This window comes from Mus caroli, chromosome 13 (genome assembly GCF_900094665.2).
Source record: "Mus caroli chromosome 13, CAROLI_EIJ_v1.1, whole genome shotgun sequence".
NCBI lineage: Eukaryota > Metazoa > Chordata > Mammalia > Rodentia > Muridae > Mus > Mus caroli.
In genome coordinates, this window is record NC_034582.1 from 39,218,614 (window position 1) to 39,225,524 (window position 6,911).

General features: G+C 44.0%; 1 long non-coding RNA gene across 1 annotated transcript in view; it reads left to right on the plus strand.

The window, feature by feature from the left end:
- LOC110307620 overlaps positions 1–3,370 on the plus strand; it is a 3,816-nt gene extending 446 nt beyond the window's left edge. The window contains exon 2 of the long non-coding RNA XR_002379442.1: positions 1,640–3,370. This is a non-coding gene — a long non-coding RNA (uncharacterized LOC110307620). The remainder of the gene's footprint in view (positions 1–1,639) is intronic.
- The last annotated feature ends 3,541 nt before the right edge of the window (positions 3,371–6,911 follow it).

A 6,911-nucleotide genomic window follows, 5' to 3' on the forward strand; every position in this document is an offset into this window, starting at 1 on the left:
TCTCCTCTCCTCTCCTCTCCTCTCCTCTCCTCTTCTCTTTTACTTTTTGAAGCAGGGTCATGAGAGACTAGTGATGACCTGGAATTCTTTGATGTCCACCGAGCCCTAGGTGTCTTTCTCTCTGTATCTACCTCCCAGCATGCCTAGTTGTTTGTTCATTAACGTGGATTCTGGGGACCTCAGGTTCTCAGGGTTGCCCACCACACACTTTTGTTGACCGACCTGTCTCTCCAGCCCCAGTACTCAATAGTTCTATGTGAAAATAATAGCTGTGGAATAGCTGTTGTTTCAGCCACGAGCATCATTTGTTCTACATCCAGTACTGTCCAGTGCGGTACAGGTGGAGCTTGCTCTTACAGATTCCTCATTCTGGGACCCAATCACCCAGGGCTTGAGAATACTTGAAAAAAAAAAAGTCCTAAGTGTGTACATAATTTTCCCTATCACCATTCTTTAAACAATAAGAGATAACTGCTATTGACACAGCCTTTACATTGTAGTAGGTGTCCTAAGTAACCAAGGGGCAACCAGAGGAGGCTATGCATGGGCTCTGTGCTAACACTGAGCCATTTTATGCGAGTCCCGAGCATGTGAGGATTGCATTATCTAAATGGGAATCTGGATGCTGTAGTGGGGGGATGACTGTAGTCAGTCCAACTCTTTCTTTGCAGTGACCTATCTTTTCAGAACTATCAGACTGATGTGATAATTACCGTTTGCCTCACGTAAATAAAAGATAATTATTTTCCCTACACTCACCAAGCGCTGAGTGCAATCCAAGGAACGGTCTCTGTGTAAGCACACAGGCCTCGTAATAATGCCATCAGCCTTGTATTGATAATTAATGACTGTTTCATAGAATACGGAGACTGAAGGCTGGCGCTTAAAACAAATTATCCCTTTCTTTCCCCTTAAAACTGCTCCTGATTAGATAACTGCCAGACCTCAGCGATGTTGTGAAATAAACCTGCAGACACTCTGAGATCAGAGTGACATTCTATGCCTGGCTCTCACACTAGCAGGCTGGTGGCGGGGCTGGTTCTAGCGCCCATTAGCATGAGCTAATGAATAAGGACTCCGTTCCCTGTCACAGCCCTTGTCTGTTATTAGCCAAAACCTGAACTTCAGCTTAATTGTAGAAACCAGCCCGCCCATGGCAGATAGAGGGCACGGTCCCCATTGCTGTGGTTGCATTCAAAGTGCTAATTGGGGGGACCATGACAGATAACACGCTCCAGCGCTACACTGAGCAGCAGGTGGGGTGCTGGGAGAACAGATTCAGAGATGAAAAATGGCATCTTCAAAAGCCCTCAGGATTTGATTTTTCCTCACACTTATTTAGCTTGGCACATTCCACTCGACTTCTTAAGAACAAGAGGATTGTATGAATCGGGCTTCTCCCGTTTCCTTACTGTTTCTTTCTCTAACTCTTCTGAATCTAGAGTTGATCATTGTAGATTCCACATATACTATTCCCTCCCACCTCCGAGGCTTCTGTTTGTCCACCCCGAGATTTGCTTTCTTTGCAAATCAATTTGGAATCAATTGGAAAGTCAGAAATATTTGAAAAAGAAAAGATGTCAGTTTCTATACCAGGATTTCGCGCCAAGTTTTGTTAAAACCCCCTCTATGCTTACAGGACATTTTGATGTTGGAATGCTTACAGAACACTTTGGTGTTAGAATGCTTACAAGACATTTTGGTGTTGGAACGCTCATGAGGTACTTCTCTTGTTGCCACGACAAAAACCTGGTGGAAGGAAGGAATGCTAAAGAGGAAGATCTTGCTTCAGCTCAGGCTTTGAGAGGCTGCAAACTCATCATGGTGGAGGAACCGTGGCAGAGATCTCGGAAGCTCTGAGCTGCAGCATCAGGTTGCTTGCATCTATCTTGATGGGCCAGGAAACAGAGATAAGTTGGGCTGTGAACCTTAAGACCTCCTTTCCCACTACCAACCTGCTTCCTTCAGTGAGCTCCCAGCTCCTAAAGGTTCTGCAGCCTCCACATATGGTATGGTGGCACCCAGCGGGGAACAGGAAGTCTAACACATGAGCCTGAAGGGAGTATTTTGCTCTCACCATAAAGGAATGTTCAGGGTACACCATTCTCTGTAAATAATCCATATGACTCTTATACTGATGGGGCTATCCTTTCTTTCTGTCCATCTTTCCATCTTAAAATGGGTCTAATCCTCTCAGTACCTACTTACTTCCTGCATCCAACAGGAGCGTTTTGGCCATGCTAGTAAGCAAGCAGCCTAATAGCATTAAGCAAAATAGATTTGTGGCACATCTCATTTAGACCTCGGGAAAAGAGCTGGTGTCGAGTACAATGTTATTTGAGAGCATGGAGGTCATGGAGGCTGCTCTCCTGTTCTCAGTTTCCCCAGCTGTCTTCAGTAAAATGGTTCATTCTTGGGATTTTCACTGGGGGTCATGGTGGTATCTCCATGAGCCATCTTCTTATGAGCCAGTTAAGTGGCGCAGAGGAGAAAGCAGTTTGCTTCCTAAGCTTGCCTCTCAGTAACGTTGACTGACTAGTTGACTAGTTGGCTCATGTGGTCACTCATGGGATGGAGAAGTCTACACTCATATTCTATTCTAGCCCACATACATCATGCCTGGAGCCTGGGGGAGGAGCCTGCTGTGTGAGAGTAATACACACTGAGGATTGGACGGGGCATCCCTGAAGCAAAGTTAAGCCTAGTGCCTCATGGTGCAAAAGTGGGCACAAGGTGGCAGCCACAGTGGTCCCCTAACTCACCACAGAAGGCCATCCAAGGAACGACTTGGACCAACTTAAACCACAAAGTTGTTACTTTGAATCTCTTAAGTGAAAAGATTGAGGTAGACATAAGAGTGTGGTATATCTCCTCTAAGTGCTTGTTCACCCACACAGTCCCACTCTGGGGGAAGGGCTTTCATCAACTGTGAGTGACTTAATACAGGATTGCATATGTCTACACATGGTGCCCCCTTATCTGCAGAGATTATGTTCTAAGACCCCACCCCCACCCTCCACCCCCACCCCCCTGTGGGCCCTGAAACCATAGAGGATAGAAAACCATACATACACTGTATCCTTTCTATCCAGACACCTTAAATTAAAGGTTAGGACGAGTTCACAGGAAGCAGCAGAATGTTTAAAAACCCTGACACGGGAGTTTAGAGGTGACATGTCACCGGAGATAAGTGCTATTTGGCATTTGCATGTAGGAGTCGTGATTCAATTAATGTGTCCCCAACTAAATTTGGAAGTTGAGAGTATACGTGTGCCATACTGGGGGATGGGCCCTCCTTGGCAGCCTGGACTGAACTCCATGCAATGTTGTGGAAACAAAAGAGGTTCTTTTAATAAAGCGGTGGACTTTGTCTCGTTTTTTTCCCAGGGTTCTTGCTTCCTGTGGGCGTCAGGAAAATGACAATTAGGGAAATCCTCTAGCCAGGATTATAATGAGTGAGGGGCACATTTCTGTGATTACTAATGGCTGAGTGTGCACCGTGCTGCAAAATATCATTGGGGATGTTTGGCACCAACACATTATGGTGGTGATGATCAGTATAAATTAAGTTTATGTTGATATAATTAGCAGTAAAGCTAAAGTAATATTTATACTGGTACAAATTATACCTAAGCCATACTAGTGCAAACAAGCTGTCAGTATTGATGTGGTGGGAATAGTTTATCTTTCAGGAGGGATATTTACACACATACAATTGGTATATACTGTCCTCTATCCCTCACAGGCAAGAACACAAAGGCTTGCACATCTGGAGACTATAACATAGCTAAGCAGTTCCCACTAAGGGTAGGTATGCACTCTCTAGATAGGTCTGGCCTGAAACCACAAAGGAGAAGGAGGAGAGAGAAAGGAAGAGATAGGAGGAAGTATGACATCTGACTAACTGATTGGAAGTTCCAGGGTACCAATGGGATATTCATTAGTCTGGCAAATATTCATCCAGCACGTATTTTTAAGGATTTCCATTAGCTGGGCACTGTTCTGGAAGCTTTAAGTACACTGGTGAACTAAGGAAGCCAAAATCTTGTGTCTTCTGGACATCTGTACAACAGCCTCTTGGTTTCTCTTCCTAAAGCTTCAGATCCCAAGAGTCAACTATGTTCCAAATACATTATATGGAAGTTTCCGGAAATAAAATAACTAACAGGTTTTTAATTGCATACCATTCTGAGTTGCATGGAGAAGTCCCACACTGTTGTGGCCTCCTGTTTCACCTCACCTGAGCTATGGCTCCCCGCCCTGTCTGTATATTATATATATACTACTTCCCCAGACATCATCTGGTAACCATATTGGCTGATAGATCAAGTAGCCTTCATCTTAGTTAAGAGTGCACCCAAAATGCAAGAGTAGTCATAGTGGTGGTTCAGATATGCCAAAGGAATTGTTAATGTGCCATCTCACAGAATCACAAGGAAGGGTGAGCCTAGGACAGGAGGATATTTTGTTTCTATAACCTTTATTATGGTGTATTGCCAAAATGGTTTTATTTAAATGTTAATTTTTTTTTTTTTTACTGTAACTACTTTATAAATTAAACTTCCTCACAGGTATTTTTGAGGGTGTGCCTTTGAAGGGAATTTTGGGACTCTGGCCTCTTTCTCTTTAGCTTCTTTCAGTGTGTTATGAAGTTTATTCTACCACGTGCTTACTGTTGTAATAATTTGGCTCCCACCAGAGGCCTAAAGGCAAAGGGTTGGTCTCATCCTGGATTGGAAACTTTGAAACTCTAAGTCCAAATAAACTGTTTTTCATAAGTTCGTTTCTTCAAGTCCTTTGCTACAATGACAGAAATCTGACTAGCACAGGGCCCAAAACTATTCATTGTTACAGAAACTTGAGGCTAAAAAACCTCCTCTGTCCTTGGCCAAAGACTCCGAGTGACTCCTGGGAAAGGGGTTTGGATGGGAGGAGATGTTTATTTTTCAATGTCAAGATTGTGAGAAGGCTGAGATTTCCCAAAGAGTGTTGGGATATTGCCTATACAACGTCAGTCAATATTGTCTTCTGCAAATTGGCCTCTGTTCTTCAAAACAAACATGTTTATAAGTAAGAAGCAAGGACCAAAAGGAAACATAATCAGGAATTCTTAGATGGGTCAGTTAAGGCCAAGCCTGATGACCTGAGTCCAATACTCATGACCCACATTTATGAGAAACCTGACTCTAGGGTTGGTCTCTGACCTCTGATCACTCTATGCTCATACCGTCAAAGGAGCTATGGACCAAGGGGGAAGAACTGCACTGCATTTCCTAACCCTGTAATAAAATATCATTACAGGTTAACTTATAAAGAAAAGGAGTGTCTTTTTTGGTTCTTGAGGTTGGGAAATCCAAGAGCGTGGAGCTAGCTGCTGAGTGTCTTATAACATGTTGGAGAGAATGCTAGCTGGCTGCTCTGAATGGTGTCACAAAGCCACCAACACCACCTCACCTCTTGACCTCATTCATCTTACTCTGATTACCTCCCAAAGGCCTCGTGTCCTGTTACCTATTAACAAATGAACTTTTGGATTTACTTTCTAACACATGAACTTGGTGTGGAGTCATTCAAATCACAGCAAGAATTTACTCTGCCACCCACAGGAGCATGAATGGGGGGTGGGGGCTGCTGCAGGCAGGTTTCTTTGTGCTTCTGGAGCATGTGCCTTCTTCCTGAAGCCCTTTCTCTCCTGTCCTCCCTGTCATCCTATTTAAGAATAATAAGCAACCGTAAAAGGCAAAACCAGGCACACACATCCTAATTTGCACACTGTTCCTTCCGGTACCCAAGGAAATGAACAAATCTACTTTCAAGGTGAAAATTAAAAGATCATACTTTATAAAACATGCCAGGGTGCCCTTTTAAGCAGGGCAACTCCTCAGCAGTTGGAGGAAGCAGGTCAGTACTTACTGGCTATGGAACATAGACTGACAGTGCCTGGGCACTACCACACCTGCATGTGTCCTTGGACTAGCCATTTGGCCCCCAAGGGTTTCAGCATCCTTTTTACAACTCACAGATCAGCAGCATTTGTTAGGATTCGTTGCATTCACACACACGAAGCTTCTAGAACAGACCCTATCACCTAACTTCAGAAAGGTCAGTGTGTGAGCCATAACTACATCTTTAAATCATGGCTGGATAAATCAGTCTCTGGCATCCTTTCCAAATCAGAGCTTCCTTCTTTCGCATTGAATTTCCATCCCGCCAACTTGGGCTAGGAAGTGTGCTGACGACAGTCTTTGGAACTTCCTAGTGAGGCTGTTTCCTCTACATTAGTTAAGTCGTGTTTTAGCCTTCAAATTAACAGAAAAGACTAGACTGTGCCTCAGCCCAAAATCACTGGGCAGCATAGCCACGGGAAACATGTGTGTCCGCTCTTCAAGTAAGGTCCTTCAGCCTCAACAATATTCCATAACAAAACAGGGTTCTTACTGCCTAGAGTTCCTTTTAGATATGCTTCTGCTGCTAGTGTCCCTAACGTTAGGGGACTTCCTTGCATCTGAGCTGGGGGGACATCAGCTTACTGCTGGAACCCATGCAGAGAGACTGCACAGACTGGATATCACGCATCTGCAGCTGATCACTTAAATATCCAACCGATCAATGCCTTATGTCTGAGCCTCATAGGCGGTGTGGCTTTGGTGTATGGGAAGAGAAGCACTGGTCCTTTCCAGGGGAGACTTTCATTCTTTGACTGTGCTTTGCTGTTGTTCTAGAACAAAAGCAAATATTGTTAAGTGAATCAGTGAAAAAATAAATATCCACTCTCTGCTAATTCCGAAGCCAAATTTTAGGCTTAGCATGTCAGAGAGGACAGTTTTCCCTCTTTTTTTTTTTTTCCTTCGGGAGAAATGACTCCAGGGTATGGTCTACATATCTATGAGGGAAGTTTCTCTACCTGACTC